This window comes from Hordeum vulgare, chromosome 2H (assembly GCF_904849725.1).
Source record: "Hordeum vulgare subsp. vulgare chromosome 2H, MorexV3_pseudomolecules_assembly, whole genome shotgun sequence".
Lineage (NCBI taxonomy): Eukaryota > Viridiplantae > Streptophyta > Magnoliopsida > Poales > Poaceae > Hordeum > Hordeum vulgare.
Window position 1 is genome coordinate 28,942,924 of NC_058519.1, and position 27,637 is coordinate 28,970,560.

The 27,637-nt window shown below is 43.7% G+C and overlaps 1 pseudogene; it reads right to left on the reverse strand.

Moving 5' to 3' along the window:
• LOC123424623 overlaps window positions 1–27,486 on the reverse strand; it is a 47,751-nt pseudogene extending 20,265 nt beyond the window's left edge.
• Between the last annotated feature and the right edge of the window lie 151 nt (window positions 27,487–27,637).

Below are 27,637 nucleotides of genomic sequence, written 5' to 3' on the forward strand. Positions count from 1 at the left end.
GGGTCTATTTTTGATTGGCATTGTTTAGCACCAAGGGAAAGATCCGGTGGGATCTTACTTGGGGTTAAGTGCCAGACTTTAGAGGTTATGAGTGTAGTGTATGGTGAATTCACAGTCAAATTTCGTGTAAGGTCGAAAGTTGACGGTTTTAAGTGGGCTTTAGTGGCTGTATATGGGGCGGCCCAATCAGAGCTTAAATCTGATTTCCTGGCAGATTTAGTGAGAATCTGTGGAGATGAAACATTACCAATTATGGTGGGGGAGATTTTAATATGATTCGACGACAGAACGAAAAAAAAAGATAATTTTGACACAAGATGGTCAATGATGTTCAATATGATTATTGAAAGCCTTAATTTAAGAGAGATTGAGCTTTCTGGTAGACAATACACATGGGCTAATTCACTACCGGTTCCAACATATGAGAAGTTGGATTGTGTGCTTACTTATGTCGATTGGGAATATAAATTCCCATTAGTCACCGTCAAAGCTCTTCATAGGGCTATCTCAGACCACACACCTCTGCTGGTCAACTCAGGGGAGGCCAATCATAGGAGTAACAAGAATGTCTTCTCTTTCGAACTAAGTTGGTTTGAAAGAGAAGGTTTCATGGATCTAATTTCCAATGAGTGGTCTAGAGATTTAGGTGGATCCAATAGTATGGAAATTTGGCAAAACAAGATCAGACATTTATGCCAATTCCTTAGAGGATGGGCGAAAAATCTGAGTGGTATTTATAAGAAAGAAAAAGAAAGACTTAGGAATCTGATTGATGAACTAGACATCAAAGCTGAGTCTGCGCACCTAAATAGTTCTGAAAGGAATATTAAAATTGATGCTGAGACCAGATTGCAAAAATTATTGAGAGAGGAGGAGATGAAATGGGCTCTAAGGGCTAAGGTGATGAAGGTGACTCATGGGGATGATAACACTAAGTTCTTCCACATGATTGCAAACGGCAAACATCGAAAGAAAATTATTACTCAACTAGAGCAAGAGGAGGGTACCATAATAGGTCATGAAAACTTAAAGTTATATATCTCTGATTATTATAAACGTCTTTTTGGTAACACTAGTGGAAAACGGGCCTTTGGCCGGGACCCTTTAGTCCCGGCCTGCCTCTGGGCCGGGACTAAAGGCCCGGCCACGTCGCCCCAATTCTCAATGCCTCCCTCGAGGCTTTAGTCCGAGCCCGTAAGGAGCCTTTAGTCCCGGTTCGTGTCCCAAACCGGGACTAAAGGGCTACGCGGTGGGCAGTGGTGGTGGAAACCGTTCGTATCCCCCTTTAGTCCCGGTTGGTGGCTCAAACCTGGACTAAAGGTGTGACACGTGGCCTGCCGTAGTGGTGGCAACCGTTGGTATCCCCCTTTAGTCCCGGTTGGTGGCTCAACCCAGGACTAAAGGCCCAAACGGTTTGCATCCCGCTGCCCAAAACCACAACCGAAGCAAAGTCTGTGTCGCGTCGCCATTTCTCTGTTCTTCTTCCTCTCTCGCTTCCCCTCTCTCTGTTCTTCCCCTCTCTTCTTCCCTTCTCTTCTTCCACCATGCCAACTCGCTTTGGAGAGGTGCTCGCACATGGCAAGACCAAGCTCGATGTCGTGTACACGAATGAGAGCAGGGAGGTGCCGCGTTTTCTTTGACAGTTGAAGGAACGATGGCTTGAGCCGCAGTGGATCATGAGAAGTTCTTGGGGCTTGATCTGGAGTACACGGCCGATCAACGCGGTGTTGCCGTCATCCAACTATGTTTCAAACACCATGTCTTGATCTTCCAATGGGCGAGGTAAGTTTTGAGGCTTTCTTTGATCCAAGTTAATGACATTGTAAGTTTATTTGTTTCAATCATAGTTGGTTCCCTTCAAATAGTTGTAGTGAAACAATTTTGATTAGTTGAAGGGGAACACAATCTGATTGGAATAGTGTTCCATAATCTGAAAAATCGTATTAGAATCGACTAGTGTTTAATATGTTCCATTGGAATCATAGTTGGTTCGCTTCAAATAGTTGTAGTGAAACAATTTTGATTAGTTGAAGGGAACACAATCTGATTGGAATAGTGTTCCACAATCTGAAAAATCTGATTAGTTCAATATGATCCATTGAAATCATAGTTGTAGTGACACAATTTCATGCGGTGTTCTTTGGTCCAAGGTTATGAAAATTGCATATAACTAGTGATCTCTCTAGGTTCCATTGGATAGCAATATGATATGTCATAGTCATGAAAATTGCATATAGCTAGTGATCTCTCTAGGTTCCATTGGATAGCTATAGTGATCTCTCTAGGTTCCATTGGATAGCAATATGCAATATGTCTAGCTTATTGAATATTTGCAAAACCGTGGGAGAATATATATATATATATATATATATATATATATATATATGTCATAGTTAATTTACGGCATCTTGATCAATTCGTAGGATATGAAAATTGCATAGGATAGCAATATGTTCTATTTGAATCCTAAAGATAATTTTCTCTTTAGTTGTAGTGAAACATGTTTCCTTATTGCAGCAGTATGTAACATTTGTTCCATTTTAATTTGTTTCTGTTGCATTAGTGACAAGCATTGTCCAGAACTCATGGACTTCCTTCGCAGCGGCATCACTTTTGCTACCATTGACATAACGAACGACAAGCTGAAGATGAGGTATAGCTTCGGTATTGTGATACCAACTGGTTGCCTCATTGATCTCCAAACAGTATTCAGGCTTCGACATGTCAGGACTTCGATGGATCATATGGCAGTTGCCTTGATCGACGAGGAATATGGTAATATGAAGACCAATTTCCCAAAGTCTCAGCACAAACTTTGGGAGAAGGCCCCACTTGATCGTACCAACATTGAGTATGCAGCAAAAGATGCATACGTTTCATACGAGTTGTACCGCAAGATTCGAGTCGTCAACTATGGCTAGCGTCACCTCGAATAAGGTGGACATTCTAATTCGAGACGTCAACTATGGCCAGCGTCACCTCGAATATATATATCTATGATAGCTATTATTATGTACTGTTTGGACTAGTATCATGTACTGCTTGGACCAATTTATATATGTCTAGTTTCTGTTTGTGCCATTATAGTTTCCAAATTTGAATGGTTTAGCCCTTTCTAACTTCATTTGCTACTTTTGAATGGTTTAGCCCTTTCTAACTTCATGGTATCATGCATTTCGACCACATATATATACAAAAAGTCTTCAGTTCAAATAAGTTCAAAAATCAGGTGGGGGTTGCTTCTCCTTCTTCTCTTTGTGCATGAGAGAAGAAGAATGCCGACTGTTGTTGTGGGGGTTGCTTCTCCTTCTTCTCTTTGTGCTAGATATTTGTTATGCACTAGGGGAAGAAGGAGTAGCGACCATCATCGACGGTCGAAAAATCAGGTGAGGGAGTGTCCACCATACATGAGAGAAGAAGAATGTCGACTGTTGCTGTGGGGGGTCGTTTCTCCTTCTTCTCCTTGTGCTAGATATTGGTTATGCACTAGGGGAAGTAGGAGTAGCGACCATCATCGACGGTTGAAAAATCAGGTGAGCTAGTGTCCACCATATATGAGAGAAGAAGAATGTCGTAGCCCTCTCAACTTTTTAACACATGCTATGTGGGTGAAATTATGATAGCATGCCAACTTTCAACATTTTGAGAGTTCATTTGTAGTGCTTTTCAATTTCAGGGTGAACTAGCTCAAAAAAATAAGTAAATTCACGAAGAATACCAAATGAAGTCGGAAATTGTTGAAATTTTGTGATGTGCCTTTGAATGGTGCATTTTGAACACACAAAAAGTATGGAGTTCAAATAAGTTCAAAAAAAATGAAATCCCTTTGTAAGAGATGAGTTCTCGTTCGAAACGCTGATACTTCGAGATAGATTGTCCGTTTTGTACACGAAGTGCATCCAGTTTTTGTCGTAGCCCTCTCAAATTTTTCACACATGCTATGTGGGTGAAATGATGATAGCATGCCAACTTTCAACATTTTCAGAGTTCATTTGTAGTGCTTTTCAATTTCAGGGTCAACTAGCTCAAAAAAAAAATAAGTAAATGCACGAAGAATACCAAATGAAGTCAGAAATTGTTGAAATTTTGTGATGTGCCTTTGAATGGTCCATATTGAACACACAAAAATTATGGAGTTCAAATAAGTTCAAAAAAATGAAATCCCTTTGTAAGAGATGAGTTCTCGTTCGAAACGCTGATACTTCGAGAGAGATTGTCCGTTTTGTACACGAAGTGCATCCAGTTTTTGTCGTAGCCCTCTCAACTTTTTAACACATGCTATGTGGGTGAAATGATGATAGCATGCCAACTTTCAACATTTTCAGAGTTCATTTGTAGTGCTTTTCAATTTCAGGGTCACCTAGCTCAAAAAAAAAATAAGTAAATGCACGAAGTATACCAAATGAAGTCAGAAATTGTTGAAATTTTGTGATGTGCTTTTGAATGGTGCATTTTGAACACACAAAAAGTATGGAGTTCAAATAAGTTCAAAAAAATGAAATCCCTTTGTAAGAGATGAGTTCTTGTTCGAAACGCTGATACTTCGAGAGAGATTGTCCGTTTTGTACACGAAGTGCATACAGTTTTTGTCGTAGCCCTCTCAACTTTTTAACACATGCTATGTGGGTGAAATGAAGATAGCATGCCAACTTTCAACATTTTCAGAGTTCATTTGTAGTGCTTTTCAATTTCAGGGTCAACTAGCTCAAAAAAAATAAGTAAATGCACGAAGAATACCAAATGAAGTCAGAAATTGTTGAAATTTTGTGATGTGCCTTTGAATGGTGCATTTTGAACACACAAAAAGTATGGAGTTCAAATAAGTTCAACAAAATGAAATCCCTTTGTAAGATATGAGTTCTCGTTCGAAACGCTGATACTTCGAGAGAGATTGTCCGTTTTGTACACGAAGTGCATCCAGTTTTTGTTGTAGCCCTCTCAACTTTTTAACACATGCTATGTGGGTGAAATGATGATATCATGCCAACTTTCCACATTTTCAGAGTTCATTTGTAGTGCTTTTCAATTTCATGGTCAACTAGCTCAAAAAAAAGTAAATGCACGAAGAATACCAAATGAAGTCATAAATTGTTGAAATTTTGTGATGTGCCTTTGAATGGTGCATTTTGAACACACAAAAGGTATGGAGTTCAAATAAGTTCAAAAACATGAAATCCCTTTGTAAGAGATGAGTTCTCGTTCGGAACGCTGATACTTCGAGAGAGATTGTCCGTTTTGTACACGAAGTGCATCCAGTTTTTGTTGTAGCCCTCTCAACTTTTTAACACATGCTATGTGGGTGAAATGATGATATCATGCCAACTTTAAACATTTTCAGAGTTCATTTGTAGTGCTTTTCAATTTCATGGTCAACTAGCTCAAAAAAAAAAGTAAATGCACGAAGAATACCAAATGAAGTCATAAATTGTTGAAATTTTGTGATGTGCCTTTGAATGGTGCATTTTGAACACACAAAAAGTATGGAGTTCAAATAAGTTCAAAAATAATGAAATCCCTTTGTAACAGATGAGTTCTCGTTCGAAACGCTGATACTTCGAGAGAGATTGTCCGTTTTGTACACGAAGTGCATCTAGTTTTTTGTCGTAGCCCTCTCAACTTTTTAACACATGCTATGTGGGTGAAATCATGATAGCATGCAAACTTTCAACATTTTCAGAGTTCATTTGTAGTGCTTTTCAATTTCAGGGTCAACTAGCTCAAAAAATAAATAAGTAAATGCACGAAGAATAAGTTAATAGTTTGGATAGTCAAAATAATTACTTTTGAAAATAGAAAATAGTTTTTCATTATTTATTCAATTTCAAACACTTTTCATTATCATAGTTTTGTCAAATTCTCAAATATGCAAAAAGAATTTTAATAAACATAGTTTTTAATTGAAAATAACAAAATAGTTAATAGTTTGGATAGTCAAAATAATTACTTTTGAAAATAGAACATAGGTTTGAATTATTTATTCAATTTTAAACACTTTTCATTATCATAGTTTTGTCAAATTCTCAAATATGCAAAAAGAATTTTAATAAACATAGTTTTTAATTGAAATTAACAAAATAGTTAATAGTTTGGATAGTCAAAATAATTACTTTTGAAAATAGAAAATAGTTTTGAATTATTTATTCAATTTCAAACACTTTTCATTATCATAGTTTTGTCAAATTCTCAAATATGCAAAAAGAATTTTAATAAACGTAGTTTTTAATTGAAAATAACAAAATAGTTAATAGTTTGGATAGTCAAAATAATTACTTGTGAAAATAGAAAATAGTTTTGAATTATTTATTCAATTTCAAACACTTTTCATTATCATAGTTTTGTCAAATTCTCAAATTTGCAAAAAGAATTTTAAATAAACATAGTTTTTAATTGAAAATAACAAAATAGATAATAGTTTGGATAGTCAAAATAATTAATTTTAAAAATAGGAAAAAATTGAAACTATATGAGAATTTATAGAGAAAATTCAACCTAAATTCAATCACTTTGAATTTAGGTTGAATTTTCTCTATAATTTCGAATATAGTTTCAATTTTTAGTGAGTTTAGGCCCGTAAGCCTGCTTTAGAGAGGAGCTCGATGGAGAAGCTCACTTCTCGAATCTGCTGGTTTGCCGACAACCAGAGCTGACGGCAAAGGATAGCTTAACTGATAGCAAAGGCTTTGCCGTCAGTGTGCTGTCGGCAAAGGTACCGGCCAAGATTTTATCGGCAACCACCTTCTTTGCCGACAGCCAGAGATCGACCGACGGCAAAGATTTTGCCATCAGCGTTGTGGCACAGGCTGACGGCAAAGAGGAGTGGCGGCAACGGCGCAGGCCGAGCTCCGTTAGAAGGTTAATGGCAGGCTTTGCCCACAGCCGTAGCAAAGCTGACAGCAAAGCCGAAACCCCTTGGTCCCCTAGTCCCCTCTTTGCCCACAGCCGTAGCAAAGCTGACGGCAAAGCCGAAACCCCTGGGTCCCCTTGGCCGCCTCTTTGCCGATAGCTGGAGCGCAGCTGACGGCAAATCCGAAAATGTGGTATTTCCAGAGTTGCCAGGAAACACCGGCTGCCGCCACGTGTCTTCTTTGCCGTCAGTCCACCGACGGCAAAGCCTTTGCCGTCAGTAAGCTGTAGGCAAAGACCCTCTCTGCTTTTTTTTCATATTTGTTTTCTGTTAATTCCCTGCATTTGCAAAACATAGATACAAACAGCAACATATATATATTTGCCCAGCCCCTAAACAGCACCACAAGTGCATCACAAAGTGCAAACAGCACAACACAAGTGCAAACAACACGAATATATGTAAGTAAAGTGCAAACAAGATCACAAAGTATTACAAAGCATCACAAGTGCATCCACAAATACAATTGCATTACAAAGTTCATCTAAGACTACACAAGTGCATTACAAAATCCCTCGAGCATCCATCCATATGCCATGCTGCTTTATCAAAATCTGCATACTGAGAAAGAAGTTAGAAGAAGAATACAATAAGAAAGAAGTTATCTAAATTAAGCTAAGCAATTAGAAGAAGAAGTGGAAGAGGAAGAAGAAGAACAAGAACAAGAAGAAGAAGTGGAAGAAGTGGAAGAAGAAGAAGAAGATAGAGAAAAACAAAGAAGAGAAGTTATCTTTTTCTCCTCTTTCTTCTTCTCTTATTTCTTCATCTCTTGTTTGTTCTTCTCTTCTGGTTTCTTTTAAAACTTTCTAAACTAATTATGTCATTTTTGAGCTCTAATATCAACTAGAATTTACTAAGCTAACTAAACCATGGCTAATATCAACTAGAATTTACTAAGCTAACTAAAGCCTGGCATAATCTAAGTTGATCTAAACAATAAGAAGAATAAGAAGGAGAGGAATAACTTACCGAATGCCAAGAAACGGATGAGAAGCTGCATCTCGGTTGGTCGCTGGGTTGCTAGGGCTATCACCAGGAGAAGTAAAGGGATCGTGGGATTCAACTCTGGAATGATGCTGCAACAAGGCAAGAGTTAAAATATGTGGTTAGCACGGTGACAGACAATGGTATAAGACCGTGCAAGGTTGGTCATTGAAAGGGAACTCACCGTTCCCACTGGAGAAGGCATCGGCGGAGGGGGCGGCAAACCTTGCTTCTCACACATAGCCTGCAAATTAGTTTTCGAGGAGTCAAAGAAATAGCCTTGTTGCGTCTCACACATAGCCTTGCTTCTCACACAACTGACTTACCGCAACGAAGTCGTGCATGGCCTTCGCATGGGCATTATTGCGTGCCCTCTCCTCGTCAAGCAACCTCTGCGTATTCCGGTCCCTCTCCTCCAACAAGAGCCTGGTGGCCTCCCTCTCCTTCATAAGTGCGGCCTGCAACCACTCCTCAAAAGGAATTTTCATCATCCTTCCAGGGACAAAAGAACGAAAGAAATAATGAAGAAAACTAACCTTGATGGCAAGATCAACTGGCCTCGCGCGTTGCCGTATTGTAGGAGCGGAGCTCATTTGCCTCGACTTGATCTGAGATAGAGTCTCAGTGATAGGGACGAAGCCATCACACATGGCTAGCGTGCCATGACTCTTACCGCCACCAGAGATCATTAACGCCTCTGGATCGATAGGATTCTGGCTCGGGTCAAAGTCAGGCCCGCGCAGCTGTTTGACCACCTCAGAATAAGACGTCATCTTGTTGTAGGCGGACAGGCTTGTGTACGCCGACGGCCCGTCCCCCTCAGGATATGCCTTCGCCGTCTTGTACGAGCCCTTATGGGGCATGCTAAACGCGGCGTATCCCTCAGGCTCGGGCTGGTTATTGTGTTTGGCTTACACGAAAAGACAAACAATTAGTACAACAAAAATCATGAACGAACGAATTATTGATGAAACAAAACAAGGCACACATACCCATTTTTTGGCGTATTGCTTGATGTTGGCATTGCCTTGGTGGTGTGGCACACCAACCAATTGGGCACGACGGTCCTTAGCCATAGTGTGGGTGCTCAACCAAGCCTCTGTGCACCACCTGTCTGCTATCATCTCCCAACAATCCATCTTATCGGCCAACCATCTCGGGGGCACCTATGAATGTAAGTTAATGAAGAATGAAACTAAGTATTATAACTAAATAGACCTAACTAGCCCTAAGAATTGATCTTTGGAATCTACATACCTCCATGTACTCGGTCTTATCAAGGAAAATCTTTCGACATTCAGTCTTTGTCTTCGGCTCCCCTTGCTTGGCGTACCAATCTCGAACAGCCTGAACACGCAGCTCGTGCCTCGTGTTATTCAATAAACTCTTGCACTCTTTCACAAGGTTCTTCTTGGCCGCCTCCTCCGTCCCCTCCTCGACCCTAAAGTAACTCTGTAATTATGCCAAATAGATGCACAGATGAATAGTGAAATGACTTGGAAGGAAATAACAATATATAACAGTGTATACTTTTTATTGAGTAAAATAATAGTTACCCAAAAATCAGCCAACACCTTGTCGGCCACGCTCACGCAAACAACACCATTGACATGTGTGTTTTCCGGGAGCAGAGCGGCTTGGTAGTGCTCCCACTTGAGTCCTGGCTCGGGAACCATACCCTCACCGGGCAACTGCACTATCCCGGGGAAGTGCTCCCTAAGTAAAGCACCAAGGAGGCAGTTTGGATTCCGGATATTCTGCGGGTAATCCCACCCCCTACATAATGATAAGGCAAAGACATTAGCTACTTGGTGAAATATAATGATATAAGGTAGACAATATATATCAACTTACTTCTCGCCATCTGGCTTAATGAACGGCCTGTGCTGCAACTCGAATCGGCCTGGAACTCATGTCATACCACGTTGGTAGACCGACTTGCTCGCAGCCCCCTCAGCCTCAGCCTCAGCCCCCTCCGCCTCAGCCTCCACCTCAGCACCCTCCGCCTCAGCCCCCTCTGCCTCAGCCTCCGCCTCAGCCCCCTGCATCGGTGTCTGCTCCTGGACGGTAGGATCCCGCACCGGTGACACCCTCGTCTGCAAGGGTGAAGTGGCTGAGACAGAAGTAGCCGAGGGTGGTGGCGACTGGCTCCTATCATGCAGCCTCCGTCTCCCACGACCACGTCCTCTACCTCTCTTCTTTCCTACGCCTCTCCCACGGGGCTCCTCGGCAAAGCTGTGCAACAAAGTTCTCCGTAGCTGCCCAGGTGCTATCCTCAACTTATCCCCGCCTGCCATGTCTCACCACCTGTAACGATAAGTAGTTAAATAATTTGTAAAAATTCAAGGACAATAATTAAATGAACAATAATAAATACATGAATAATTCAACTAATAATTGAATAATTAAACAACAATGTTTGGGTGCATACAAAGTACTAATAGTCTGGATCATCTGTCTCTTCCTCATGGTCAATTGAAGCAAAATCATCATCAGTATCACACGTGCCGTCATGACTGATATCGTCATCGGGTTCAGGGACATCATGTGGAAGGCCTTTTTGTAACCGATCAAGCATTGATAGCTCATCGGCATTGGTAACTTCTTCTACTTCCACTTCTTCCTCATCATCACGTGAGTCTTGTTCCTTCGTGTTCAGGGTGGACGTAGAGCAGTTTCGGCTACGACGTCTGACACCACGTGATTCTTGGAAGAATTCTCCATCATATGTTATTGGGTCAATTTGAGGTTCATAATCGTCTTCATTTGGGGGAGGTGGTCTAAGATGTGGCGGCACATCGAACACGACATACCAACCTTCTAGGTTCTTAACACTTTGACGACAGTATGGCAGATAGAAAACTTGGGTGGCCTGTTGAGCCACAATATAGACATCGGCACCGCTTAACTGCCTGTCTTGTCAAATTTCGACAATCCCAAGATTTTCATGATTCCGTCTTGTCTTAGTAGGATCGAACCAATGACATCTGAACACAACAACGTTCGGAGGATTTTCACCATAATAATGAAGTTCGTAGACTTCTTCAAGTCTTCCATAATACTCGACACCTCCCTCGCCTATAGCAGAGACACCGGAATTGTTTGTTTTTCGACCGGGCATTGAAAGCTCTTTGCTAGCAGTACGAAAGCGATACCCATTGATGTCGTACTTCTGAAATGTACGGACCTTAAAGTCAAAACCATTAGCTATTTGTCTCAATTCATCATCGGCTTGCTCATCTGAATTAGCCTAGACGTTAAGAAAAGATAGAGTTTGGTGTGTTACTCATGAGTAATAGCAACAAAGGAAATCACTTATTATATATAAGGGAGGTACCTTTTTTTGAACCAAGAGATGAAACCGGGATAGCTGCCTCCTGTCTTTTCAAGAAGTTCATACTCGAGAATGGATTCTTTTTCGACTGCAACACCATTCGAGAATTGTTCGACGTATCGACTGTATCAATTAATAATAGTTGTTAGACACAAAACTTGTGAAAAGTTGCAAAACAATGTACAGAGCACTTACTCGATGTATGGCCGAACTTCTGTTAAATTGTTCAATATATACATCGTTAGTGTGCGCCACTCCTCGACGCACAGCAACTTTGGTTTTTCCACACCAGATGGTGAGAGCTTCCATTTGAAAAGGCTGAGATAGGATTCACGTCGTTTGGGGTCCCCCAGATTGTACCGAGGCTTTGGATTATGCAAGCTGTGCATAGTGGCATCATAGTGTGCTGTTACGAAGTTTGCCACCTCCTCGGTAATGAACGCCTCGGCCACCGATGCTTCAATTCTGCGTTTATTTTTACATCTTCCTCGAAGTGTCTTCTGCATTCTTTCAGTTGCGTAGCACCAACGATTTTGCATAGGGCCACCCAATCTTGCCTCGGTTGGGAGATGCAAAATCATGTGTTGCATCGGATTAAAGAAGCCCGGTGGAAAAATCTTCTCTAACTTGCAGAGCAACTCAGGCGCCAACTCTTCCATGTCATCTATCAAGGCACGCGACAACTCTTTAGCACAAAGAACACAGAAGAAATAGCTCAACTCGGCCAATACTAGCCATTCAGCCTCGGGGATATAGCCACGCAACATCACCGGCATTATCCGCTCAAGCCATATGTGCCAATCATGACTCTTGAGCCCAAAGATTTTCATTTTTTCAATGCTCGCTCCCCTCGCTAGATTTGCAGCATACCCATCGGGGAACAACAACTTTTTTTGCACCCACAAGAGGATTTCCCTTATTGCTCCCTTCTCAAGATTGTACCAGGCAGGTGGTTTGGACCAATTTTTTCTTCCTTTCGGTTCTCGCATGTTTAGTGATGGCCTATCACACAGAGTCTCCTGGTCAACTCTAGCCTTTCTATTATCTTTGCCCTTATCAGTGCCGAAAAATGTGCCAAGAAGGGCCTCGGCGATATTCTTTGCAGTGTGCATCATGTCAATGTTGTGTGGAAGTAAGAGGTCTTCGAAGTAGTGGAGATCCCAGATGCATGGCTTGTGGGTCCAGGCATGTTCCTCATTATAACCCAAGAAATACCCTGGACGGTTTGGATCAGGCTCCATAGATTTTAACTGTTCATTAATTTGTGCCCCCGTCAACGCAGGTGGTGCTGAGTGTTTGACAACTTTACCTTTCATGAAATTCTTCTTTTCTTTTCTGAATGGATGGTCCATAGGCAAGAACTGTCTATGCAAGTCAAAGCAGGAATACTTCCCACCTGCCGGCAACCAATGAAATTTAAGAGCTGCCTTGCATTGTGGGCATGGGAACCTTCCATGCACACACCAGGCAACGAAAAGCGCAAATGCTGGCAGATCATGCAACGAGTATTGGTACCAAACATACATTTGAAAGTTCTCTTTCTTAGTTGCGTCGTATATGTTGACCCCATTCACCCAAGCTTCTTTCAAGTCATCCATCAGCGGTTGCATGTACACACTCATACTCTTCCCCGGGTATTTTGGCCCTGGAACTATCAACGTCAGAAATATGTGCTTTCTTTGCATAATGGATGATGGTGGAAGATTGAGGGGAATGACAAATACTGGCCAGCAACTATATTGGGTAGCCGTCATACCAAAAGGATTGAACCCATCGAGGCTGATGGCGATTCGACAATTCCTTGGTTCTTTAGCTTTTTCCTTATGTATAATATCGAATGCTTTCCATGCGTCACCATCTGAAGGGTGTACCAACATCGGAACTCCGTGTTCATCTAATTCTTTCCTAATTCCATGTTTGTGCCATGTCATCTGTTTTGCTGTTTCTTCAAGCATGTAAAGTCGTTGAAGTCTTGGTAGGATCGGCAGATACCGTATGACACTCACGGGGATTTTTCTCTGCTTCTTCTCACCTTCACCGTTTTCTACCTCAACATATCTGGAGGACTTGCAAAATGGACAATATGTTTCGTCCGCATACTCTTTCCTAAATAAGGCACATCCCTTCTCACAGGCATGTATCTGCTCATACGGCATCTTGAGTGCACTAAGGATTTTGTTTGACTCATATAGGTTTGAAGGCATAATATGACCTTCTGGTAGAAAGTGCCCAAATAGGGTCATCACTGAGTCAAACAGGTCTCTTCCAATGTTGAACTGGGCTTTCAGAGCCATTACTTGTGCGATGGCATCTAGCTGAGAAATCTTAGTGTGCTCGTGAAGAGGACGTTTTGAAGACTCCAACATGGCATAGAAGGCTTTCGCGGATTCCTCCATCTCTTCATCCTTGTTCCGAGCATCATCAAAGTCATTCATCATGTCTTCAATCCCTGTACCATAATCATCAGTGCATTGACGCAACACCTCGTCTTTGTTACGTTGGGCCGACTCACCATGAAATGTCCACAAGGTATAGCCGGGAGTAAAACCACGCATCTGCAGGTGTTTACCCATTACATCCTTTGTCTGTCGCGAATAATTCTTGCACTTAGTGCAGGGGCACCATGTTTTTGGCTGGCCTTTAGAAAACGCCGTTTCCACGAATTCATAGGTTTTGCTCAACCATTCATCGGTCATATCTCTCTGACTATGGTGACCGGTGTACATCCATTCACGATCAGTCATTCTGGCAAGCTAGCTACATAGTATCCACATATAAAACAATATAAATTATCAATTCATCAAGCTAGCTACATAGTATCCACGAAGGCCGGAACAGAGCAAAATAAAGGGGGCGAAGGAGGAGTTAACAAATGTGCTCACTTTCGAATGCAGGGGAGGTCGTCGAAAACCAATCCCTCGCGGAGAAGCTACTGCACATTTAAATGCACTCAATCAACACAAATACGCACTCGCGGTAATTAAGCTAACTAATACTAACATCTATTATTAATAATTTATTGTTCAAGTTTTGTTACTCTTCTCTTCTTCTATTTCTTTTCTTCTTATTATTTTCTTTCTATTGCTAACAGCTAGCTAACTAATACTAACAGCTAGCTGACTAATACTAACAGCTAGCTAACTAATACTTACATGTACTAACATGTATTGCTAACTAAATCTAACTAAAAATCTACCACTAAGTAATTGCTAACTAAATTTAACTAAAAATCCACTACTAACAGATCTAACTAAGGCCTCCTTCGATTTGAAGGATTTTTCATAGGAAAAACGCAGGAATGCAAATTCCATAGGATCTAACTAAGGCCTCCATTTCAAACGTTTCATTTGTTTCATATTCATGTACTTTTCCTCTGTTTTTCAATCCTCAGTTTTACACATGCATCTTCCATTCTTAAATAGTTGCAACCCACAAAGTATTTTTCCTAAGCATGCAATGCTTCCACACCAACAAACCATGCATGTATGCCACATAATTAATCTACAATCCCACTAAATATACTTTCTATGCATGCAACCCTTTTCTATTCTTAAATAGTTGCAACCACAAAGTATTTTCCTAAGCATGCAACGACTTCCACACCAACAAAACATGTATTTTCCTAAGCATGCAACGACTGCCAAATCACTAGTTCCGATAGTTTTCCTATATTTTTCCTATTCCCATGTTTTTGCGATCCTGTAAATCTAAGAGGCCCTAACGTAGAAAAAATAAACTAAAAAAACAAAAAAAGGGGGAGGAGGACCTCACTGGTGAATCGGGGCGGGGCTGGCGCGGGGCGGCGACGGGGCGGGGCTGGCGCGGGGTGTTGGAATTATGCCCTAGAGGCAATAATAAATAGAGTTATTATTATAATTCCTGTATCAAGATAATCATTTATTATCCATGCTATAATTGTATTGAATGAAGACTTATATACATGTGTGGATACATAGACAAAACACTGTCCCTAGCAAGTCTCTAGTTGGCTAGCCAGTTGATCAAAGATAGTCAGGGTCTTCTGATTATGAACAAGGTGTTGTTGCTTGATAACTGGATCACGTCATTAGGAGAATCACGTGATGGACTAGACCCAAACTAATAGACGTAGCATGTTGATCGTGTCATTTTGTTGCTACTGTTTTCTGCGTGTCAAGTATTTGTTCCTATGACCATGAGATCATATAACTCACTGACACCGGAGGAATGCTTTATGTGTATCAAACGTCGCAACGTAACTGGGTGACTATAAAGATGCTCTACAGGTATATCCGAAGGTGTTCGTTGAGTTAGTATGGATCGAGACTGGGATTTGTCACTCCGTGTGACGGAGAGGTATCTCGGGGCCCACTCGGTAATACAACATCACACACAAGCCTTGCAAGCAATGTGACTTAGCGTAAGTTGCCGGTAAACGAGATTGAAATAGGTATGCGGATACTAACGACCGAATCTCGGGCAAGTAACATACCGAAGGACAAAGGGAATGACATACGGGATTATATGAATCCTTGGCACCGAGGTTCAAACGATAAGATCTTCGTAGAATATGTGGGATCCAATATGGGCATCCAGGTCCCGCTATTGGATATTGACCGAGGAGTCACTCGGGTCATGTCTGCATAGTTCTCGAACCCGCAGGGTCTGCACACTTAAGGTTCGACGTTGTTTTATGCGTATTTGAGTTATATGGTTGGTTACCCAATGTTCTTCGGAGTCCCATATGAGATCACGGACGTCACGAGGGTTTCTGGAATGGTCCGAAAACGAAGATTGATATATAGGATGACCTCATTTGATTACCGGAGGGTTTTCGGAGTTACCGGGAATGTGCAGGGAATGACGAATGGGTTCCAGGTGTTCACCGGGGGGGGGGGGGGGCAACCCACCCCGGGAAAGCCCATAGGCCTTGGGGGTGGCGCACCAGCCCTTGGTGGGCTGGTGGGACAGCCCAAGAAGGCCCTATGCGCCAAAGGATAAGAAATCAAAGAGAAAGAAAAAAAAGGAGAGGTGGGAAAGGAGAGAAGGACTCCACCTTCCAAACCTAGTTGGATTCGGTTTGGAAGGGGAGGACTTCCCCCGTTGGAAGGGGAGGCCCCCCTCTCCCACCTATATATACAGAGGTTTTAGGGCTGATTTGAGACAACTTTTGCCACGGCAGCCCGACCACATACCTCCACGGTTTTCCCTCTAGATCGCGTTTTTGCGGAGCTCGGGCGGAGCCCTGCCGAGATCATATCACCACCAACCTCCGGAGCGCCGTCATGCTGCCGGAGAACTCATCTACCTCTCCGTCTCTCTTGCCGGATCAAGAAGGCTGAGATCATCGTCGAGCTGTACGTGTGCTGAACGCGGAGGTGCCGTCCGTTCGGCACTAGATCGTGGGACGGATCGCGGGACGGTTCGCGGGGCGGATCGAGGGACGTGAGGACGTTCCACTACATCAACCGCGTTCACTAACGCTTCTGCTGTGCGATCTACAAGGGTACATAGATCGGAAATCCCCTCTCGTAGATGGACATCACCATGATAGGTCTTCGTGCGCGTAGGAGAATTTTTGTCTCCCATGCGACGTTCCCCAACACGGGGCAGAGGCGAGTAGGGGCGGCGCGGGGCAGAGGCGGGTAGGGGCGGGCGCGGGGGCAGAGGCGAGTAGGGGCGGCGCGGGGCGGCGCCGGCGAGTAGGGGCGGCGTAGGGCGGGGCGGCGCAGGGCGGGGTGGGCGCGGGGCGGCGCAGGGCGGGGCGGGCGTGTGGCGGCGTCGGCGAGCAGGGGCGGCGCGGGGCGGCGCAGGGCAGGGCGGTGCTGGGTGGGAGAGCAGGGTGGGAGAGGTACGTGACAGAGAGAAGAGGGGTTAGGTCGAGGCACGGTGGGATAAGGCACGTGGCTTTGCCCTCAGCCAGCTGTCGGCAAAGACAGGCGTTAGTCTTTGCCCTCAGCCAGCTGTCGGCAAAGACAACCGTTAGTCTTTGACCTCAGCTGGCTGTCGGCAAAGACGACCCCCGTTAAGCATTGGTCGAACGTGCGACCGGGTGAGCCCCCTATGCCGTCAGCCTCCCTATGCCGACAGTGTTTTTGTCCTTTGCCGTCAGCTGGCTAACGGCTTAGATAAAGCGGACGGCATAGATTTTCTATGTCGTCAGCCTCTCCTATGCCGTCAGCATTTATTTTGGCTGAGGGCAAAGTCTCTTTGTCGTCAGCCCCGTGAAATTGCTGACGGCAAAGCTTAAAGCTGTCGGCAAATTATGTTTTTCCAGTAGTGGCTGCGACGGGGCTTATAAACAAGTGTTAGTCCCCCTCGCTGGGTGAGGTGGGACTAAACTTATCGTGCAGCCGAGGAGGGGATTTAGTCCCGGTGCGTGGCTCCAACCGGGACTAAAGACCCCCTGCTTCCCGCCTTCTGGTCTGACCGAAAAGAGGCCTTTAGTCCCGGGTCGTGGCTCCACCCGGGACTAAAGGGGGTCTTTAGTCCCGGTTCGAGCCACGAACCGGGACTAAAGATCCACCTATATAAGCGGGAGTTAGAAAAATTCCAACCCAAATCGTTCGTTTCTCTTCTTCTTCCTCTCCTTCTCCTGCCCGGCGCGGCACACCGATGACCTCGACGACGCCGTCAGGCTGCCCGCCGTCCTCCTCGCCTTCGCCTGCCGTCCTCCTCGTCGTCGCCGACGTCCTCCTCGCCGCCGCCGTCCTCCTCGTCGCGCGGCGCCCTCCTCGCCGCGCGCCATCGACACCTCCGGCTGGTAAGCCCCCCGCCCCCTCCTGCCCAACACTCCGGCCAGTAGAAGAAAAGAAGAAAAAGGAGAAGAAAAGAAGAAAAAGGAGAAGAAAGGAAGAAAAAGGAGAAGAAAGGAAGAAAAAGGAGAAGAAAGGAAGAAAAAGGAGAAGAAAAGAAGAAAAAGGGAAGGAAAAGAAAAGAAGAAAAATGAGAAGAAAAGAAGAAAAAAGGAAGAAAGGAAGAAAAAGGAGAATAAAGGAAGAAAAAGGAGAAGAAAGGAAGAAAAAGGGAAGAAAGAAAGAAAAAGATTTTTTTTGTCATTTAATTCCTATTGTTATTAGGTTTGTGCTAGATTATTAGGGTTAGTAATATTTAGAATTAGGAAAAGGAATATAAGAAGAGGAGGAGAAGAAAAGAAGAAAAAGGAGAATAAGAAGAGGGGGAGAGGAGAAGAAGAGGAAAAATAGAAGAAGAGGAGAAGTAGAAGAAGAGAAAAAATTAGAAGAGGAGGAGAGAAGAAGTAGAAGAAGAGAAGAGGAGAAGTAGTAGAAGAAGAGGAGAAGTAGAAGTAGAAGAAGAAGTAGAAGAAGAGGAGAAATAGAAGAAGAGGAAAAATTAGTTTAGGGTTACAAGAAGAAGAAATATTTTTTTTGTCATTTAATTTTGCTATTGTATAGTGTATATGCTTAAGTGTTAATAGTGTTTCTTAGATTATTGCTTAATTTTTCTATTATATATGCTTAAGTGTTAATATTTTAATTTTGCTATTGTATATGCTTAAGTGTTAATAGTTTATTTTTAGCAAGAAAATTAATAGAACTAGTTTATTTTTTTAGTTCATTTTACGATACCTATCCCGCATCCTCGTCATCGACTCGGCGGAGGACACCTCCTTGATCAGAGGGGCCCTGTTCGGGACTGGGCTCCGCCCGGCTGGTATTGGGAGGTGCTACCTTCCGGGGGTCGTAGGTTGGTGAGGAGCCAGCCCGTCGTTGACCTGATCCTTGTTTGGTGGCGGTCGCGTGGGCCAGTGAGGGTGCCGAGGCTTCCGGACACCGCGGAGGTGGTACGTCACCGTGTCAGCGAGGAGGATGAGCACGTCCGTCGCTACATGGTTGCGTTGGAGGGCAGGTTCGAGCATACCTGGCAGGTTCTTCGGGGATCTCACTGGAGCTATGATCCTGTAATGGTTCCTTCTCTTTGGGTGTCCACCGCCCACGCCGATAACCGTCGGGCGCTACGGTTCTAGATGTATCAGTGATGCTATATGTATGATAGTATTCGAGGAGTATTAGTGATAATATTCGACGATGTACGGACAAAAGAGATGATGTATTTGCTTATAATTGAATGCATGCTAATTTGAATACTACTTTATTTTACGATTTGGTTTTGCTTATTGAATGCTCAAATTGGAAAAGTACTCCTACTTTGAAGACTATGCAGAAATCTAGGAGTCCCGGGTGGAGCCACGACCCGGGACTAAAGTTGTTTTGGAACGGAGTTCCTGATCAAATGTCCGTTTTTTGCAGAACTATGGATCCACATATCAGGAACCTCGAAGAGGAAGAACTTCTCGAAGATATAATCAAAGACGGCCCCGACGTTGAACCAGCTGAATCTCCGTCGTCATATCTAAACCCCTCCGGATATGGAATGGAGGTCGAGCGACACGAAGATGAAGCCGATGGGGCAGGAGATAGGTCCAATGACGGAGAAGGTGATAGCTCCACTGATGGAGAAGCCGGTGAAGAAATAATAAAGTCCGGCGAGGTATACATATGAAGTTCGACAATCACTTGTAATATGTGAAAAATATTGGAGATAGCTCTATATTGTATACATATACATTCATTTGACGAATGTTTCTCTCTCTTAGGCCTCCACATCGAGCAAAGCTATGAAACGAGGCCCGACTAGAAAGTTGGATGCACGGAGGCATTACACCTTTGAGGTGATATTGCCTACGGGCGAACCCAAGCTTCCTAAGAATGCTGCTGACACATTCAAGAAGCAATGCAGAGTTCTCGTTCGGGATCACGTCCCGATCAGCGTTCGGGAGTGGAACAAGCGCAAAGGGGCAGCCGATAGTGACTATGTCGCCGAAAGGTACAAAGATAATATTTGGAATGATCTCTTGTCACATTTCAACCTGCCAGAATGTGATAATGAAGACGCCACAGACAAACTGAGGGCCAAAGTCAAGCAGTGGACTCTAAAGAAGATGGCCGAACTGTTCCGTAGCTGGAAGAAGAAGCTATGGAAAAACTATCTGAAGACAAAGAAAGTGCCAGTATTTGAGGGGTATCTAGCCAAGCAGGCGAATCACTAGAAGACATTTCAAGAGTACAAGGAGTCAGAAGATGCCCAGGCATTATCAGAAAAGAACAAGATAAATGCCGACAAGAAGAAATATCACCACAAGCTGGGGCCAGGGGGCTATGAGACTGCCATCGCAAAGTGGGATAAGAAAAAGCAAGATCTGCTAGATAAAGGCATCGTACCTGAACCACTCCGTGATGAGTGGGAATTGAGAGCAAGAAATTGGTTCCTTGAGCATGGTGGTTCGTACGACGAAGAAACAGGAGACCTCATCTGCAGTGACGGTCTTAGGATACCCAGGGAGAATTGGAAAAGGATAGTGAAAGAAATTAAGGAGGGAAAAAGAAAGTTCACTGCAGATAGAGATAAAGATTTGCTCACACTGGTCCTCGGCAATGACGAACTTGGAGGACGAACGCGAGGCTTCGGTCGTTCTTACCCGTGGTGGCTTGGGTTTGCCAGAGACCAAGACACTTACAGAAGCCGAGAGAGAGCAAAGAAGCGGCAGCAGGATGAGGAGAATGAAAAGTTCAACCAGTTGCTTGCCAGGATTAACGAGCAATAGAAGCAGATTGATGAGCTTAGAGGAGTAGCCCGCCAGGAAGATCGTGCACTTGATATTACCGGCGCTCCATCTAAGCGGAAAAGCAGTGTGGATGAATCTGAGGCCCCGCCCGACGATGCACGAAGAATGATAGAGGGCGGTCCCGGCTACCCCGTGGATGGAATCAAGGAGTCAACATCATGTGAACTCCATCAGAAATTCAAGAACATATCCATGAAGGTGGCCGTCGGACAAGCTTTACCTTCTGGCCCTGATGCACGCTGGCATGGCCGTGAGATTCCACCTGGCTTTGCTAAAGTCGAGGTGGATGAAATCATGGCGGGGTTTCATGATATGGAGCTCGACATAGCTGGACCCGAAGATGAGAGGACACTCGGAGAAGTACTGGGTGGAGTCATCCTATGGGACAAGAACTACATCAAGCTTCCAGGCTCGGCCCCAAGGACAACACCGTCTCTGAGTCGTCGCAGGTCACCTACACCTCCATTACCTCCAAGCCCTCCACATGACGTCGGCCAGCACAACACGAGTCCATCTCGATCACCGCCGCCGGACTTGGGTCGTCCGTCTCCGCCGCCACCCGCTCCGGATACTAAGCGGAAGCGTGCCACCAAGAACGCTCCGCCAACGATTTCTAAGCGACGGAGCCCCCCAAAGCGCAAACGGTCGCCCCTCCCAAAGGTACCTCATGCTAATCTTCCTATCAGACCTTATGATTGTACCCCCGAGGAAAACGCCAGGATAGCAAAGGAACATCCTGATGCGCAGATGAAAAAGAAGGAACCCGAGCCCCGCCCGGAATACACCGAGAAGCAAATAGCATTTGCAAAATACTTCATGAACCTTCCGTCACAGTATGACTTACACCATAAGCCTGATGACTATACACGCACATTGCAGAAGGAAGTGAAAAAGAGCAGATCACGTGCAAGTGCAAGTGGGAGCAAATCAAGTTCAACTACAAGCAAGAAAAATCAGACATTCCTCAGCTTGGACAACAGGCCAAACAGTCGATCCCACCCCTCAGGGTGTTAACCGAGAATGTCTCCCCTCCGGTGCAGGGGCAAGATTTCGAATTAGCAAAGAAGTGGGCGGTTGAATGGGGTATCTCGGTTGAAGACATTCTGGCTTCCCAAGACGACAGGTTACCGAAGGCTGTGGTAGCCCCTTAGCCACAGTTTGTCATGGGAGCGCCTTTGGTCAGCAAAGATGATCTCCCAACAAATATGCGTTACTTGCATACATGGTACTTAAGTGAATCAAAGAATGGGAGAACGATGATCGTGGTAAGTGTCCCACGGGAGTACTACGACCGCCCCGAAGAAATCCATATCGACTTTGATGAACTCTTCCAGATGTACAATGGCGACGCCCTCGACAAATCGCTTATGAGTTGCTATTGTCTGTAAGTTTTTCAATTCGTTGTCTACATATACTTGTTTAGTTATTTCAATTCATTGTCTATATATAACTTGTACTCTATTATGCAGAATGAAGATTCTGGATTGTAAAAAAAAGAACATCATAAATATTGGGTTTATTGACCCAGATAAAATACATATAGCGACGCTAACTGATAAACCCAAGGAGATGGAGGAAAACCTTCTAAGGTTTCTAACAGATCAAACTTTCTGTGACCACATACTGTTTCCATACAACTTCAGGTGAGGGTCTTTACTCTGTTGTGTCCATTCACTTATAAGTGTAATTGATAAGTTACTGACACACACACACACACACACACACAGATATATATATATATATATATATATATATATATATATATATATATACATGTGCAGCTTTCATTGGATTCTGTTGGACATTCAAATTGATAAGTTAAGAGTTGATGCCTTCGACCCATTATCGAGACCCTTGGAACAGTTCCAAAGCCTGCAGGACATGCTCCAAGGGTAATTTCAATCATTCTTGTGCTCTATCGGTCTCTTTCGATGATTTTCTGATATATCAATTAATGAAAAACTTAGCAAATCATTATCCATGTCGAGCAGGGTTTGGAAGCGGTTCAAGTGCGTGACTCCCGGTATCGAGCCTGAGAAGCTGACCTTTAGAGCGGCTCAGGTAAGTAGTAGTATGATATACTTCTATTTTCAATACATCTATGATGCTAGATTATTATTTTGATTATATATAATATATTCTCGTAAAGTGCAACCAGCAGCCACGGGGAACGCATCTATGCAGATACTATGTTTGCGAGACCATTCGCACGTTTACCTCTGAGCACAAGGATCACAGATTCGACGTAAGCAATGAACATTCACACCTCTATTTTTACCCGTCATTCTTTGTTATCATGATTGATATTCATATTCATCTCCTCTTCTTATATAGTACACGGCCATGAGGACGAAGGTCCTACCAGAGCAACGCGCGATTGCTGTTGCAGAGGAGCTTGCGACCTTTCTGAGGACGGAAGCTATAGATGACAAAGGAGAATTTAGTGTAGCTAGGGGCCATTACTGATGTTCGTCCATGTAATCGAATAGACGGGCTCTAGTCCCGATAATTCAGATCTGCAAATAATTGTATATATATGCTCGCTTGTAAGATAAGTTAATCTTATATATATATATGCATAATTATTTCTATTTAAATTATATGAAAACTAATTCCCGAACACCAAACGAGGCATCACGTTAATCTTCCGAACACCAAAACCCTAAAACCCTAAAACCCAAAAATAATTTCATTCAAAAAAACCCAAAAATAAGCAAAATCTGAAATTTTTAGTCCCGGTCCGTGTAACGAACCGGGACTAAAAGGCCTGCCCTTGGGGCGCTACGAGGCGCCCACGTGGAGCACCTTTAGTCCCGGCTTGTAACAGGGCCGGGACTAAAGGTTAGGCCTTTAGTCCCGCCCCTTTAGTCCCGGTTGGTGAACCGGGACTAAAACCCCTTACGGGCCGGGGCTAAAGGCCCCGTCCCCACTAGTGTAAACATGAGGAGACCATGATCTCTTTGGATGAAAATAATGTCCAAGATATACCACAACTTAATGAACAAGAGAATGAGGCTTTAGTAGTCACATTCACAGAAAAGGAGGTATACGATTCAATAGCACAAATGAAACTTAATAAAGCTCCGGGACCAGATGGGTTCCCTGCAGAATTTAATAAAAAGTATTGGAATGTCATTAAGGGGGATTTAATGGCTATGTTCTATGATTTATTTAATGGTAGACCTCAACTATTTCACCTAAATTTTGGAACAATCACGCCGTTGCCAAAAAAGGTGGACGCTTTGCGCATTCAACAGTTCAAACCAATTTGTTTACTCAATGTGAGTTTCAAGATTTTTACTAAGGTTGCAACTAACAGATTAACGAAGATAGCTGATGTTGTTGTCCAACCAACCCAGTCGGCGTTTATGCCAGGGAGACACATCTTGGAGGGTGTTGTCGTCTTACATGAAACGCTTCATGAAATTCACACAAATAAACTAGATGGGTTATCTTTAAAGTGGATTTTGAAAAAGCTTATGATAAAGTAAAGTGGTCTTTTCTTCCACAAGCTTTACGTATGAAAGGGTTTAATGATAAGTGGAGACAGCAGGTTGACACTTTCATGAATAAAGGGAGTGTTGGAGTTAAAGTTAATGATGACATTGCTAATTTCTTCCAAACACATAAGGGGTTAAGACAGGGTGATTCAATGTCACTTGTATTGTTTAACATAGTAGCAGACATGTTGGCAATACTCATTCAAAGAGCCAAAGAGAAAGGTCAAATAGGTGGTCTTATTCCATATCTGGTAGATGGTGGGGTGTGTCTATCCTACAATATGCGGATAATACAATTATTTTCATGGAACATGATATGGAGAAAGCGAGGAATATGAAACTAATATTGTGTTTATTCGAACAATTATCGGGGTTGAAAATTAATTTTAACAAAAGTGAACTCTTATGCTTTGGGAATGCAAGAGATCAGCAAGATGCATATCGGCAGCTATTTGGTTGTGAGATGGGTTCTCTTCCTTTTAGCTATCTTGGGATTCCTATACATCATAGACGTTTAACAAATAAAGAATGGAAATGTATTGAAGAACGATTTGAAAAGAAACTAAGTTGCTGGAAGGGCAAGCTTATGTCATATGGAGGAAGGTTGATTTTAATTAACTCTGTGTTAACAAGCCTACCCATGTTTCTTTTTTCTTTTTTCGAGATACCTAAGGGGGTACGCAAAAGACTAGATTTTTATAGATCACGTTTTTTTGGCAATCTGATGAGAATAAGAAAAAATACAGATTAGCTCGTTGGGATATGATTTGTAGACCCAAAGATCAGGGCGGATTGGGAATTGAAAATCTAGAAGTTAAGAACAAATGCTTACTTAGCAAATGGATTTATAGATTATCCACTGAGACTGAAGGTATGTGGATTCAAATCTTAAGAAATAAGTATCTTAACACAAGAACTTTAGCTGAAGCAACAATTAGGCCCAATGATTCTCCTTTTTGGAAAGGGCTTATGAGGATAAAGTGTTCATTTTTCCAAAGGGTTAAATTTATTGTAGGGAAGGGTACCTCGACAAGATTTTGGGAAGATACTTGGCTTGGTAACACACCACTTGCTCTACAATATCCCATGCTCTACAATATTGCACAGCGTAAACAGGACTATGTGTCCACAGTTTTACAATCTGTATCTATTAATATGCACTTCAGGAGAGCTCTAGTAGGTACACGTTGGGAGGCATGGATACACTTGGTAAGAAGACTTATGCAGGTCCAGGTCCAATTAACAAATATTCTGGACAACGTTAGATGGATTTTAACTGTGAATGGGATATTCTCAGTAAAATCCATGTATACATATTTGATCAATACAGGACCGTTAGCTACATCTCTGCATATCTGGAATATTAGAGTGCCATTACGGATTAAAATCTTTATGTGCTTTATGCACAAAGGTGTGGTATTAACCAAAGGTAATTTAATTAAACGTAGTTGGAGAGGTAGTTCTAATTGCTGTTACTGCCATCAACATGAAACAACCAGACCTTTTTTTTGGACTTCCCTCTCGTAAAACTACTCTGACGCACTGTCCATATTGCTTTTAATGTGATTCCACCTACAAACGTGGATTCTATTTTTACAACGTGGCTCAATGGAGTCAACGTTACAGTATCGAAACTTATTAGAATTGACACATGTGCTCTCTTATGGGCTATATGGAATACCAGGAACGACATAATCTTTAATGGGAAGAAATTCAACAATTTTTTGCAGGTCTTACTTCGAGCAACGTCCTGGATCCGTATATGATCATTACTCAGTCATGTGGACATCAAGGATCTTATGGCTACTGGATGCAACCGATGGGAGATGGCAGCACGGGTTATCTTCAACCGGTTTGGATGGCGTGCTAGTAATAGACTAGATGTATAGGCATATCGTAGTCTCATATTAGTTACGCCGGATGTGGCAAGTTATTAAGATATGGTTTATTTTCAGTCTTTGTTGTTACTTTTGCTTATCAATAATATGGCTGCATGCATCGATTGATGGAGAGGCCGGGGGTTATTCCTCCTTTTCCAAAAAAAAGCAGGTTCTTCTCACCGAACCCCTCTGTCGCATGAAACAAGTCTTTGTAAGAGAATCGGTTGGGGCTTAACGAAACCTCCCAGTCCTCTTGCACCTCGGAGATATTGATACGCCGTCTTGCACAGACGTAAAGTCCGACGCCAACCGAAATCAGTGTCACCGATGCTAAGGCCAGCATGAGCTTCAGTGACATGGACATGGACGGTGGCGGGATGGATTGGTTTTTGTTGGTCCATGCCGATGGCAAGGCCGGCATCACCGAGATGTCCAGTATCGGGGCCGGGCCGTGCAGCGCAAAGCTCCAGCCGAGGATGAAGTGTCCGGAGGTGATAATGCGCATCGCCGACGAGAATCCGACGTATGCCGTGCTCTGCACCACACCACAGAGGTCGATGGTGGTCTGCAGCATGGGCCGCTTGGGCCTGACCACGCCCAGGGGAGCCATGGTCATAGTGATCACCGTTTCCTTGCTGTCATAGTCCACCTACACTTGGATGGCTTTCCAGCTTATCACAGATAGGTTTAGCAACCGCCCGGTGCCGTCATCGTAGTTTCTGATGTTGGCGGAATTGAGGGACACCAGGCTATCACCGTCGACACCGACGTACTTGTTCTTGATGTCACTGAACTGGGCATTATAGAGTGCGTGTCGAACTCCATGGCGAAGATGCTGGCGTTCTGGTTGCCGTTGCTGTGGCCCAAGGGCTGGCTTGCCAACGCAGTGGAGAGCACCTGCATGCCAGGAGGCGGAGATGAGAAAGGCCAGGCCGCGGACGCTAAGGTCGGCATGCCGGCCGTGGCCGAAGATGGCGAAGACGAAGGTGGTCGAGAAGGACTGCACGGGGCCCGTGCCGTTCGAACCGGAACCGAACGGCAGCGGGGACGGGTGGAAGGCATGGCCTTTCATCTTGCTGGTGGCACCGTTGGTCAGCATGAGGAGACCGTTCGGCAGGACTGTGCTCGCGCCGCCGAGCGTCAGGTTCGCGCCGCCGAAGCCGTTGAGGACGAACTGCCAACAATCATAGCTGCCGGTGGCCTCGAGGCGGCATCGACAGGACGAACGGGGCGACCATGTGGGAAGGCTTGAGAAGCATGGCTCCCGTATCCTATCCTTCGCTAAGGTACTTGGGTGTCTATAAGAGTATGTTCAACCGCCGCTGCTAAAACAGCGCCCCGCCCCCAAAATTTGAGCTTTTTATCGCGCGTGCAATACTAAAATGAGCTTCACCGAACGAGCCATAAACG